A 12820-nucleotide genomic window follows, 5' to 3' on the forward strand; every position below is an offset into this window, starting at 1 on the left:
CTTTCCCTGCTCCATTTTTTCACTCTTCCCCCCATGCGTATGTGTGTGGTCTGTGTGTGTGTGTGGTCTGTGTTGTGTGTGGTCTGTGTGTGTGTGTGGTCTGTGTGTGTGTGTGGTCTGTGTGTGTGTGTGGTCTGTGTGTGTGTGTGTCCATGCGTGCTTGTGTGTGTCCATGCGTGCATGCGCGCACGCGCGCGTGTGTGTGTGTGTGTGCGGCACCAGCGACTCTGCCGCTGGGTAGCCTACTAATATCTCCTCTAAGGAAAACCTTTCGCATATAATATTCACTTAGAACTAACTTTTTGTGCGGTGTTTCTCTTTGTTTCGCCCAAGATCTCTCCTGTGAATTTCTGTAACGCCTTATAATTATTTTCACGGCGCCTTTCTCGTAATGACTTTGTGCAGCAGACTTTTAACCTATGAAATACATCGCAAGTTTACATCAGTAGGTAATCATTGGCTCTCCTTCTGGGAAGAAACGGAATTGCTGGATCGCTTTTGCAATCCACAGGCAAGGACTATTGCATGAATTGATCACACAAAAGACAGCGCAGAGGTTCATGAATGACATCACAGTTTCTTGACACTTTTGAAGTTACTAATGCTCTTTCTGGAGCAATATTCCCTTCAAGGAAACAACGGTTTCTGTGTTTCGTGTTCCCTTGACTCCTCGCTCAAAATCCTTGCCCCGAGTGAGGATTGAACTCACGACCTTGAGATTATGAGACTCACGCGCTGCCTACTGCGCCATCGAGGCGATCTTCCTCTCATAAAACCATAATACGTTAAGAGAATCCAATAAGCTAAGAGAACAATAAGTTAATCTGATAATTCAGTTGTTATGGCGTCTGCTGAGACAATTAGAAGTTAAAGGATAATCAAGAAAGAGAGAAGTTACGAGAATGAGAGAAAAAAGTAAACAAAGGGAGAAAGGGAGAGGGAGAGGGATACGAGTTAGGTTGATTTTTTTCGAGCCCTTGGCCGGTCAGGTATGGCTAATGTGAGCTACCTGGAAGTGAATTATTTTAGGAAGTATCTATTTATTTATAAAAGAGTCTGAATATTGATCCAGATGGAGTTGAATATTCTTTTAGCTGGTGTCAAATTTTGGCCACAGATCACAGATTGCATGAAGCTTGCACAGTAACAAATCCTGGCAAAAAGTGGAGGCCAAGAGGTGGCAGCTCCAATGTAGAAGCTGAGGCAGGCGTCCAAGTGATGTTGACGCTGCGGCGGCCGGGAGAGAACTGACCTGCAGACACGATCCACAAATCACAAGTCTCTTCCCAGGAGGAGGAGGAGCATCGAAGGCAAGCAGCATCGGCCCGCCCCTTCTTGGGGAAGCCTCGTGATTGGTGGGTCACTTCTGCAATGCGCGGCCCCGGCTTCTGTTGCACAAATTGATCACGCGAAAGACGGCATAAAAACAGTCCAGGTTTGTATGACGTCCCTGCTCCTTTCTTTCACCTCCCTCACTTTTCTCTTCCTCTATTACCTGTCTTTCAGTTTATTTGCCATCCCATTTTCATCGCTTCTTTCCTCTTCCCTTCCTGAATCCTTTTTTCATTTTCTCTCTCCCCTTTGTACTCTTTTTATCTATGTATTATCGCAGACAACTAGATGCCCTTTACCTTTAACTTCACCTATCTATCTCTTCGACTCTCTCTCTCTCTTTCTCTCTCAAACTCCTTGTCAGCTTTCCCTTTTCTCTCTCTCTCTCTCTCTCTCTCTCTCTTTATATATATATATATATATATATATATATATATATATATATATATATATATATATATATATATATATTTTAACGGTTAGTTCATGTTTGAGCCGAGGGGAGGGGAGAGAGGCAAACTGAAAGAGGATAAGAGAGGGTGAGAAAATGGAGAGAGAAAGAGCTAAGGAAGATAGGGAAAGGGGGATATAGAGAAAGAGAGGAAGTTATGATAGAGACAGAAAGAGAGAAAATAGGAGATAAGGAGAGAAAGCCGAGGGGAGAGATGGGGACGGGGAATGGAATAGTGGTAAACTGAAAAACTGAAGTATCATCGAAGACGGAAAGAGTCGGGAAGGGAAGGAGAGCATGAAAGGAGCAGGCAGTGGGAGAGCTTTTACGACGTCACGCGAACTTGGGCTGTTTTTTTCCCGCCTTCGCGTGATCAATTTGTGCAACAGAAGCAGTGCCCGCGTGTTGCAGGAGTGACCCAACAATCACGAGCCTCCACCAGGAGGGGGCGGTCAGAAGATACTGCTCTTCAGTACTTCTCCTCCTCCTGGGAGGAGACTTGCGTTTGGTGGATCGTTTTTAGAATTCGTAGAGCAGAGTATAGCACAAACTGATCACACGAAAGACGGCGTAAAAAGTGGCTAAGTTTGGATGACGTCACAAAAGCTTCCACTTCCGACTTCTGACTCAAAATTTCTCCTGCTCTCTCTCTCTCTCTCTCTCTCTCTCTCTCTCTCTCTCTCTCTCTCTCTCTCTCTCTCCCTTCCTCTCTTAGGAAGAGGGGCGTCGACGGGCAGCAGCATCTGCCCTTCCCTTCACTTATGTGTCAGGCTTCTGTTGCACCAACTGATCACTCGAAAGATGGCTTAATAGCAATTCACTTTCTTGACCGCTTCACCCGGTGGAACTCTCTCTTTCTCTCTACCTTTCTTGTTAATTCTTTCTCATTTTTTCCCCCTACATGCACGAGCTGTGTGTGTACGTGTCTTTCCTAAACTACGTTTGGCGCCGTCTTTTCGTGAAACTTATTTGTCTGCGTGTCTTCATTTGCTTGTGCCTGTGTGTTTAGGTTTGTGTGTGTATGTGTGTGCGTGTGCCACCAGCGACTCTGCCGCTAGGTAGGCAACTAGTATCTCCTCTAAAGAAAACAATTACGCATATATTATACATCTAGAACTAACTTTTTGTGCGGCTTTTCTCTTTGTTTCGCCAAAGATCTCTGCTATGAATGTCTGTAATGCCTCATGATTATTTTTACGACGTCTTTCTCGTAATGACTTTGTGTAGCAGAATTTTACGAAATGCAACGCAAGGTAGGTAATCATTGCCTCTCCTCCTGGGAGGAGACGCAATTGGTGGATCGCTTTTGCAATCAACAGGCAAGAACTACTGCACGAATTGATCACACGAAAGACGGCGCAGAGATTCTGAATGATGTCACAGTTTCTTGAAACTTTTGAAGTTCTTTGTATTGCAATATGGCCTCGATGGCGCAGTAGGCAGCGCGTGAGTCTCATAATCTCAAGGTCGTGAGTTCGATCCTCACTCGGGGCAAGGATTTCGAGCGAGGAGTCAAGGGAACACGAAGCCCAGAAAGCCGTTGTTTCCTTAAAGGAAACGCGCTCAACTTTAGTAAAAGGACGGCATTTTATTGTCTCTATGCTTAATCTACTAATTTTCCTCTCTACCTTCACTATCGCTGTTATTCAATCTTGCACTCATTTCTCTGTATCATACCCTCTATCCCATCTATCCACTGCGATAGTTCATTTCGAGCACTTATAAATATGGTTGATTTTTTTTTTTATCCTATTCTATTTGTCAGATGCTTAACTTGCCGCAGAACTCAAATGAATGAACAATTCCTCTGGTAGAAGGAGAGAGAGAGAGAGAGAGAGAGAGAGAGAGAGAGAGAGAGAGAGAGAGAGAGAGAGAGAGAGAGAGAGAGAGAGAGAGAGAAGAGAAAGAGATAGATAGACATAGAGAGAGAGTGGGAGAAGAGAGTGTGTGTGTGAGAGAGATGGAGTGTAGAAGGGAGGGAGGGAGAAAGGAGGTGAGTGAAAGAGGGAAAGAAGAGAGTGGAGAGTGAAAAAGAATGAGGGGGGGGGGGGTGAGAGATAATTCTCCCACCCCTTACGAAGGAAGGCTCGTGATTGGTGGGTCACTTGGGCAAAACGCGGGCATGCCTTCTGTTGCACAAATTGATCACGCGAAAGACGGTGTAAAAGCGGCACAACTTTGTATGACGTCACAAAAGCTTTCTCTTTCCCTGCTTCTTTCATTTATTCCTCCTCTCTCTTTCCCACTCACTTTCCTTTCCTATATATCCGCTTTTCTGTTTATCTACATTTTCTTCTCTCTCTCGCTTCTTTCCTCATATTATCTCCCATTTCCTCTCTTTCTATCCTTTCACCCATTCTTTCTAATTTCCCTTTGCCCCTTCTTCCTTCCCCTTTGCATTTTCTTTTTTTCTAACCCTTCCCCTCTCTCTTTTTCCCTCCCTATTCCTCTTTCCTTTCCTTCCTTCATCTCGCTGTATTTCCTCTACTCTCTTCCTGTCTTCTTCACACCTCTTTCTCTCATTTTTCTTTCCTTGTTTTTGTGTGCCTATCTCCACCGATCTATGTATCTGTTTGTCTTTCAGTCTGTTTGTCTGCGTCTCTTTCTCTCTCTATCTCTCTGCTTCTCTCTCTCTCTCAGTCACACACACATGCACTCTGTGTGCGCGTGTCCTTCTCTCCCTCCAATACCATGCAGATATGTAGAATTCGAATATCCAACCAACAATAAGTACCTGGTTGACCACAACTGCAGCTAAAGCCGCGTCCTTGGCACTAAGAGATCGGGTCGGAGCCGGTTACCCACGCCCCAAGTAAGCCCCATGTAAGAGGGGGACAGCGCGCCGCCAACTGACTGCTTTGTGGGCGCACCGACTGCCCTCCGCCGGTGCCGACAAGGATACGCCCATAAAACTCGTGACGGTGATGAACGGAGGATGGGGAGAAAAGCGAGAGAGAGAGAGAGAGAGAGAGAGAGAGAGAGAGAGAGAGAGAGAGAGAGAGAGAGAGAGAAAGAGAGAGAGAGAGAGAGAGAGCGAGAATGAGAGAGAGAGAGGCTCATCATATATTTCGAGGAAACTTTTGAGGCATCAAACAGTTTCGCTCACACTGGAAGTACGTAGGTAAAGAAAGAGAGATGGTAGAAATAAAAAGTAGTTGAAAAGGTATGAAAAAGAGAAATCAATGTAAGAACAACCATGAAATAAAGATGAAAATCAAGAGACAAAAAAGAAAATAAAACGCCGTCCTGTTGCCAAAGTGGAGTGCGATTCCCTTCAAGGAAACAACGGCTTCTGGGCTTCGTGTTCCCTTGACTCCTCGCTCAAAATCCTTGCCCCGAGTGAGGATCGAACTCACGACCTTGAGATTATGAGACTCACGCGCTGCCTACTGCGCCATCGAGGCGATGTTCCTCTCATAAAACCATTAATAGGTTCAAAGAATGCAAGAAGCTAAGAGAACAATAAGTTATAATAACAATAAGCTTGATAATTCAGTTGTTATGGCATCTGCTGAGACAACTAAAAGTTAAGGGATAATCAAGAAAGAGAGAAGATAAAGGAATGAGAAAGATGAAGCCTGTACAGTAATAAATCCTGGCAAAAAAGAAGAGGCCAAAAGTGTCAGCCTCAATGCAGGAGCTGAGACAGGAGTCCTGGAAATATTTTATTTTAGGAAGTAATCTATTTATTTATAGAAGAGTCTGAATATTGATTCAGGTGGAGTTAAATATTTTTCTAGCTAGAGTCAAAAAGGCCAAAAGATCAGTCTTTTTGGGAGCCCCCGCCCCCCACACTCCTATCACAGATGGTATGAAGCCTGCACAGGCAAAAAAGTAGAGGCCAAAAAGTGACAGATTCAGTGCAGGAGCTGAGACAGGATTCCAGGAGATGTTGACGCAGCGGGGGCCGGGAGCGAACTGACCTGCAAACACGATCTACCAATCACAAATCTCTTCCTAGGAGGAGGAGGAGCGTGGAAGGGAAGCAGCATCTGCCCGCCCCTTCCTGGGGAAGCCTCGTGATTGGTGGGTCACTTCTGCAGTACGCGGCTCCGGCTTCTGTTGCACAAATTGATCACGCGAAAGACGGCATAAAAAACAGTCCAAGTTTGTATGACGTCACAAGAGAATTTCCTTTCCTTGCTCTTTTCTTTCATTCTCCCCTCTCCCACTCACCTTATTTTTTTCTCCATTTATCTGTGTTTCAGTTTATTCATTTTATTCATTTCATTTTCATCCTTCTGCCTGAATCCTTTTCTCATACCCCCCCCCCCCATCGCACTCTCTTTATGTATTGTTACAGAAAACTAGATGCCCTTTACCTGAACTTCAGCTATCTATCTATCTCTTCGACTCTTTCTCGCTCTCTCCCACTCCGACTGTGTGTCACACTCCTTGTCAGCTTTTCCCTCTCCGTGTCTCTCTCTCTCTATTTATCCCTATTTATCTATCTATCCATCTATTTATCTGATTGTCTATCAATCTATCTTTATCTGCCATCTATCTGTTTGTTTATTCATATACCTGTCTTTCTATCTACCTATATATCTCTCTAGGTATCTAGGGAAGGAGAGAGAGGGGGGGGGGGGCGAAAGAGGAAACGAAAGGAGTGAGAAAATCGGGAGAGAAAGAGTTAAGGAAGATAAGAAAGGGGGTATAGAGGAAGAGAGGAAGGTTATGATAAGACAGAAGGAGATAAATGGGAATAATGGCAGAAAGACGAGAGTGAGAGATGGGGACGGGAAATGGAACTAAAAAAAAAAAAAAAAAAAATCGAAATATCAAGGAAGAGGAAGAGAGTCGGAAAGGGAAAGGCGGAAATGAAAGAAATGAGCAGGCTGAGAGAGTGATTTTGTGACGTCCCGCGAACTTGGGCCGTTTAACTTCAGCTATCTATCCCTTCGACTCTCCCTCTCTCTCTCCCTCTCCGACTGTCTCTCACACTCTTTGTCAGCTTTTCCCTCTCCGTGTCTCTCTCTCTCTATTTATCCCTATTTATCTATCTATCTATCTATTCATAGCTTCACCCGGTGGATCTTTCTCTTTCTCTCTGCCTTTCTTGGTTCATTCTTTCTCATTTTCTCTTCCTACAAGCTTGACCGCATGTGTGTGTGCGTGTACGTGTCTTTCCTAAACTGCGTCAGCCGTCTTTCTTTTTAACCTTCCCACATGATCAATTAATTTCTGTTTGTTTAATTTCGAAGGGTACTTTTCGTGAAACATATTTGTCTGTCCTCATTTGCTTGTATTTGTGTGTATAGGTTTGTGTGTGTGTGAGTGAGTGTGTTTGTGTATCCATGCGCGTGTGTGTGTGTCCGTGTGTGCATGCGCGCGCGTGTGTGTGTGGTCTGTGTGTGTGTGTGTGTGTGTGTGTGTGTCTGTGTGTGTGTGTGTGTAGTATCAGCGACTATGCCGTTGGGTAGCCAACTAATATCTCCTCTAAGAAAAATCTTTATGCATATATTATTTACAAAACCAACTTTTGTGCGGTGTTTCTCTTTGTTTCGCCCAAGATCTCTCCTGTGAAATTTCTGTAACGCCTTATGATTATTTTTGCGGTGTCTTTCTCGTAATGACTTTGTGCAGCAGTCTTTTAACCTATGAAATACAGCGCAAGTTTACATCAGTAGGTAATCATTGCCTCTCCTTCTGGGAAGAAACGGATTTGCTGGATCGCTTTTGCAATCCACACGCAAGTACTATTGCACGAATTGTTCAAATGAAAGACGGCGCAGAGATTCTGAATGACGTCACAGTTTCTTGACACTTTTGAAGTTACTAATGCTCTTTCTGGCGCAATATTCCCTTCAAGGAAACAACGGTTTCTGTGTTTCGTGTTCCCTTGACTCCTCGCCCAAAATCCTTGCCCCGAGTGAGGATCGAACTCACGACCTTGAGATTATGAGACTCACGCGCTGCCTACTGCGCCATCGAGGCCATGTTCCTCGTTTAAAACCATAATACGTTCATAGAATCCAATAAGCTAAGAGAACAATAAGTTAATCTGATAATTCAGTTGTTATGGCGTCTGCTGAGACAACTAGAAGTTAAAGGATAATAAAAAAGAGAGAATATATAGAATGAGAGATAAAAAAGTAGACAAAGAGAGAAAGGGGGAGGGAGAGGGATACGAGTTATGTTGATTTTTTCCAGCCCTTGGCCGGTCAGGTATGGCTAATGTGAGGTACCTGGAAGTATATTGTTTTAGGAAGTATCTATTTATTTAGAAAAGAGTCTGAATATTGATCCAGATGGAGTTGAAAATCCTGGCAAAAAGTGGAGGCCAAAAGGTGGCAGCTCTAATGTAGAAGCTGAGGCAGGATTCCAGGTGATGTTGACGCTGCGGCGGCCGGGAGAGAACTGACCTGCAGACACGATCCACCAATCACAAATCTCTTCCCAGGAGGAGGAGGAGCGTCGAAGGGCAGCAGCATCTGGCCACCCCTTCCGGGGGAAGCCTCGTGATTGGTGGGTCACTTCTGCAATGCGCAGCCACAGCTTCTATTGCACAAATTGATCACGCGAATGACGGCATAAAAACAGTCCAAGTTTGTATGACGTCACAAAAGCCTTTCCCTTTCCCTGCTCCATTTTTTCACTCTTCCCCCCATGCGTATGTGGGTGGTCTGTGTGTGTGTGTGGTCTGTGTGTGTGTGTGGTCTGTGTGGTCTGTGTGTGTGTGTGGTCTGTGTGTGTGTGTGGTCTGTGTGTGTGTGTGTCCATGCGTGCTTGTGTGTGTCCGTGCGTGCATGCGCGCACGCGCGCGTGTGTGTGTGTGGTGCGGCACAGCGATTTCTGCCGCGGGTAGCCAAACTAATATCTCCTCAAAGGGAAAAACCCTTTTCGCATATAATATTCACTTAGAACTAACTTTTTGTGCGGTTTTTCTCTTTGTTTCGCCCAAAGATCTCTCCTGTGAATTTCTGAAACGCCTTATAATTATTTCACGGCCCCTTTTCTCGTAATGACTTTGTGCAGCAGACTTTTAACCTATAAAAATACAGCGCAAGTTTACATCAGTAGGTAATCATTGGCTCTCCTTCTGGGAAGAACGGAATTGCTGGATCGCTTTTGCAATCCACAGGCAAGGACTATTGCATGAATTGATCACACAAAAGACAGCGCAGAGGTTCATGAATGACATCACAGTTTCTTGACACTTTTGAAGTTACTAATGCTCTTTCTGGAGCAATATTCCCTTCAAGGAAACAACGGTTTCTGTGTTTCGTTTTTCCCTTGACTCCTCGCTAAAAATCCTTGCCCCGAGTGAGGATTGAACTCACGACCTTGAATATGAGACTCACGCGCTGCCTACTGCGCCATCGAGGCGATTTTCCTCTCATAAAACCATAATACTTTTAAGAGAATCCAAATAAGCTAAGAGAACAATAAGTTAATCTGATAATTCAGTTGTTATGGCTTCTGCTGAGACAATTAGAATTTTAAAGATAATCAAGAAAGAGAGAAGTTACGAGAAATGAGAGAAAAAAGTAAACAAAGGGAAAAAAGGGAGAGGGAGAGGGATACGAGTTAGGTTGATTTTTTTCGACCCCTTTGGGCCCGGTCAGGTATGGCTAAGTGAGCTACCTGGAAGTGAATTATTTAGGAAGTATCTATTTATTATAAAAGATCTGAATATTGATCCAGATGGAGTTGAATATTCTTTTAGCTGGTGTAAAATTTTTGGCCACAGATCACAGATTGCAGAAGCTGCACAGTAACAAATCCTGGCAAAAAGTGGAGGCCAAGAGGTGGCAGCTCCAAGTAGAAGCTGAGGCAGGCGTCCAAGTGATGTTGACGCTGCGGCGGCCGGGAGAGAACTGACCTGCAGACACGATCCACAAATCACAAATCTCTTCCCAGGAGGAGGAGGACATCGAAGGCAAGCAGCACCCGGCCCGCCCCTTTTTGGGGGAAGCCTCGTGATTGGTGGGCCCACTTCTGCAATGCGCGGCCGGCTTCTGTTGCACAAATTGATCACGCGAAAGACGGCATAAAAACAGTCCAGGTTTGTATGCCGTCCCTGCTCCTTTCTTTCACCTCCCCACTTTTCTCTTCCTCTATTACCTGTCTTTCGTTTATTTGCCATCCCATTTTCATCGCTTCTTTCCTCTTCCTTCCTAAATCCTTTTTTCATTTTTTCTCTCCCCTTTGTACTCTTTTTATCTATGTATTACGCAGACAACTAGATGCCTTTACCTTAACTTCACCTATCTATCTCTTCGACTCTCTCTCTCTCTTTCTCTCTCTCAAACTCCTTGTCAGCTTTCCCCTTTCTCTCTCTCTCTCTCTCTCTCTCTCTCTTTATATATTTTAATATATATTATATATATATATATTATATATATATATATATATTATATATATTTTAACGGTTAGTTCATGTTTGAGCCGAGGGGAGGGGGAGAGGGCAAACTGAAAGAGGATAAGAGGGGGTGAGAAAATGGAGAGAGAAAGAGCTAAGGAAGATAGGGAAAGGGGGATATAGAGAAAGAGAGGAAGTTATAATAGAGACAGAAAGAGAGAAAATAGGAGATAAGGAGAGAAAGCCGAGGGGGAGAGACGGGGACGGGGAATGGAATAGTGGTAAACTGAAAAACTGAAGTATCATCGAAGACGGAAAGAGTCGGGAAGGGAAGGAGAGCATGAAAGGAGCAGGCAGTGGGAGAGCTTTTACGACGTCACGCGAACTTGGGCTGTTTTTTTCCCGCCTTCGCGTGATCAATTTGTGCAACAGAAGCAGTGCCCGCGTGTTGCAGGAGTGACCCAACAATCACGAGCCTCCACCAGGAGGGGGCGGTCAGAAGATACTGCTCTTCAGTACTTCTCCTCCTCCTGGAGGAAAATTGCGTTTGGTGGATCGTTTTTAGAATTCTTTTAGAGCAGAGTATAGCACAAACTGATCAAAACGAAAGACGGCGTAAAAAGTGGCTAAGTTTGGATGACGTCACAAAAAGCTTCCACTTCCGACTTCTGACTCAAAATTTCTCCTGCTCTCTCTCTCTCTCTCTCTCTCTCTCCCTTCCTCTCTTAAGAAGAGGGGCGTCGACGGGCAGCAGCATCTGCCCTTCCCTTCACTTATGTATCAGGCTTCTGTTGCACCAACTGATCACTCAAAAGATGGCTTAATAGCAATTCACTTTCTTGCCCGCTTCACCCGTGGAACTCTCTCTTTCCCTCTCTACCTTTCTGTTAATTCTTTCTCATTTTTTCCCCCTACATGCACGAGCTTGTGTGTGTACGTGTCTTTCCAAAACTACGTTTGGCGCCGTCTTTTCGTGAAACTTATTTGTCTGCGTGTCTTCATTTGCTTGTGCCTGTGTGTTGGTTTGTGTGTGTATGTGTGTGGTGTGCCATCAGCGACTCTGCCGCGGGTAGGCAAACTAGTATCTCCTCTAAAAAAAAACAATTACGCATATTTTTATACATCTAAAAACTAACTGTTTGTGCGGCTTTTCTCTTTGTTTCGCCAAAGATTTTCTGCTATGAATGTCTGTAATGCCTCATGATTTTTTTTACGACGTCTTTCTCGTAATGACTTGTGTAGCAGAATTTTACGAAATGCAACGCAAGGTAGGGAATCATTGCTCTCCTCCTGGAGGAGGGCGCAATTGGTGGATTGCTTTTGCAATCAACAGGCAAGAACTACTGCACGAATTGATCACACGAAAGACGGCGCAGAGATTCTGAATGATGTCACAGTTTCTTGAAACTTTTGAAGTTCTTTGTATTGCAATATGGCCTCGATGGCACAGTAGGCAGCGCGTGAGTCTCATAATCTCAAGGTCGTGAGTTCGATCCTCACTCGGGGCAAGGATTTTGAGCGAGGAGTCAAGAGAACACGAAACCCAGAAACCGTTGTTTCCTTAAAGGAAAACACGCTCAACTTTAGTAAAAGGACGGCATTTTATTGTCTCTATGCTTAATCTACTAATTTTCCTCTCTACCTTCATTATCGCTTTTGTTCAATCTTGCACTCATTTTTCTGTCTCGTACCTTCTATCCCATCATCCATTGCGATAGTTCATTTCGAGCACTTATAAATATGGTTGAACAATTTTTTATCTTATTCCATTTGTCAGATGCTTAACTTGCCGCAGAACTCAAATGAATGAACGATTCCTCTGGTAGAAGGAGAGGGAGAGAGAGAGAGAGAGAGAGAGAGAGAGAGAGAGAGAGAGAGAGAGAGAGAGAGAGAGAGAGAAGAGAAAGAGATAGATAGACATAGAGAGAGAGTGGGAGAAGAGAGTGGAGAGTGAAAAAGAATGAGGGGGGGGGGGGGGGAGAGATAATTCTCCCACCCCTTACGAAGGGAAGGGTCGTGATTGGTGGGTCCCCTTGGCAAAAACGCGGGCATGCCTTCTGTTGCACAAATTGATCACGCGAAGGCCGGTGTAACAACAGCTTATCTTTGTATGACGTCACAAAAGCTTTCTCTTTCCCTGCTTCTTTCATTTATTCCTCCTCTCTCTTTCCCACTCACTCTCCTTTCCTATATATCCGCTTTTTGTTTTTCTTACATTTTCTTCTCTCTCTCGCTTCTTTCCTCATATTATCTCCCATTTCCTCTCTTTCTATCCTTTCACCCATTCTTTCTAATTTCCCTTTGCACCTTCTTCCTTCCCCTTTGCATTTTCTTTTTTTCTAACCCTTCCCCTCTCTCTTTTTCCCTCCTATTCCTCTTTCCTTTCCTTCCCTTTATCTCGCTGTATTTCCTCTACTCTCTTCCTGTCTTCTTCACACCTCTTTCTCTCATTTTTCTTTCCTTGTTTTTGTGTGCCTATCTCCACCGATCTATGTATCTGTTTGTCTTTCAGTCTGTTTGTCTGCGTCTCTTTTTCTCTCTATTTCTCTGCTTCTCTCTTTCTCTCAGTCACACACACATGCACTCTGTGTGCGCGTGTCCTTCTCTCCCTCCAATACCATGTAGATATGTAGAATTCGAATATCCACCAACAATAAGTACCTGGTTGACCACAACTGACAGCTAAAGCCGCGTCCTTGGCACTAAGAGATCGGGTCGGAGCCGGTTACCCA

General features: G+C 44.4%; 5 non-coding genes across 5 annotated transcripts; 2 read left to right on the top strand and 3 right to left on the bottom strand.

The window, feature by feature from the left end:
• Positions 1–684: 684 nt before the first annotated feature.
• Positions 685–757, bottom strand: Trnam-cau. The gene has a single exon. It is a non-coding gene; the product is annotated as a tRNA-Met (tRNA).
• A 2447-nt stretch (positions 758–3204) lies between these two features.
• On the top strand, positions 3205–3277 carry Trnam-cau. Its single transcript has one exon. It is a non-coding gene; the product is annotated as a tRNA-Met (tRNA).
• Positions 3278–5114: 1837 nt separating this feature from the next.
• Positions 5115–5187, bottom strand: Trnam-cau. The gene has a single exon. It is a non-coding gene; the product is annotated as a tRNA-Met (tRNA).
• A 2460-nt stretch (positions 5188–7647) lies between these two features.
• On the bottom strand, positions 7648–7720 carry Trnam-cau. The gene has a single exon. It is a non-coding gene; the product is annotated as a tRNA-Met (tRNA).
• Positions 7721–11523: 3803 nt separating this feature from the next.
• Trnam-cau lies at positions 11524–11596 on the top strand. The gene has a single exon. It is a non-coding gene; the product is annotated as a tRNA-Met (tRNA).
• The last annotated feature ends 1224 nt before the right edge of the window (positions 11597–12820 follow it).

This window comes from Penaeus monodon, chromosome 6 (genome assembly GCF_015228065.2).
Source record: "Penaeus monodon isolate SGIC_2016 chromosome 6, NSTDA_Pmon_1, whole genome shotgun sequence".
NCBI classification, from domain to species: domain Eukaryota; kingdom Metazoa; phylum Arthropoda; class Malacostraca; order Decapoda; family Penaeidae; genus Penaeus; species Penaeus monodon.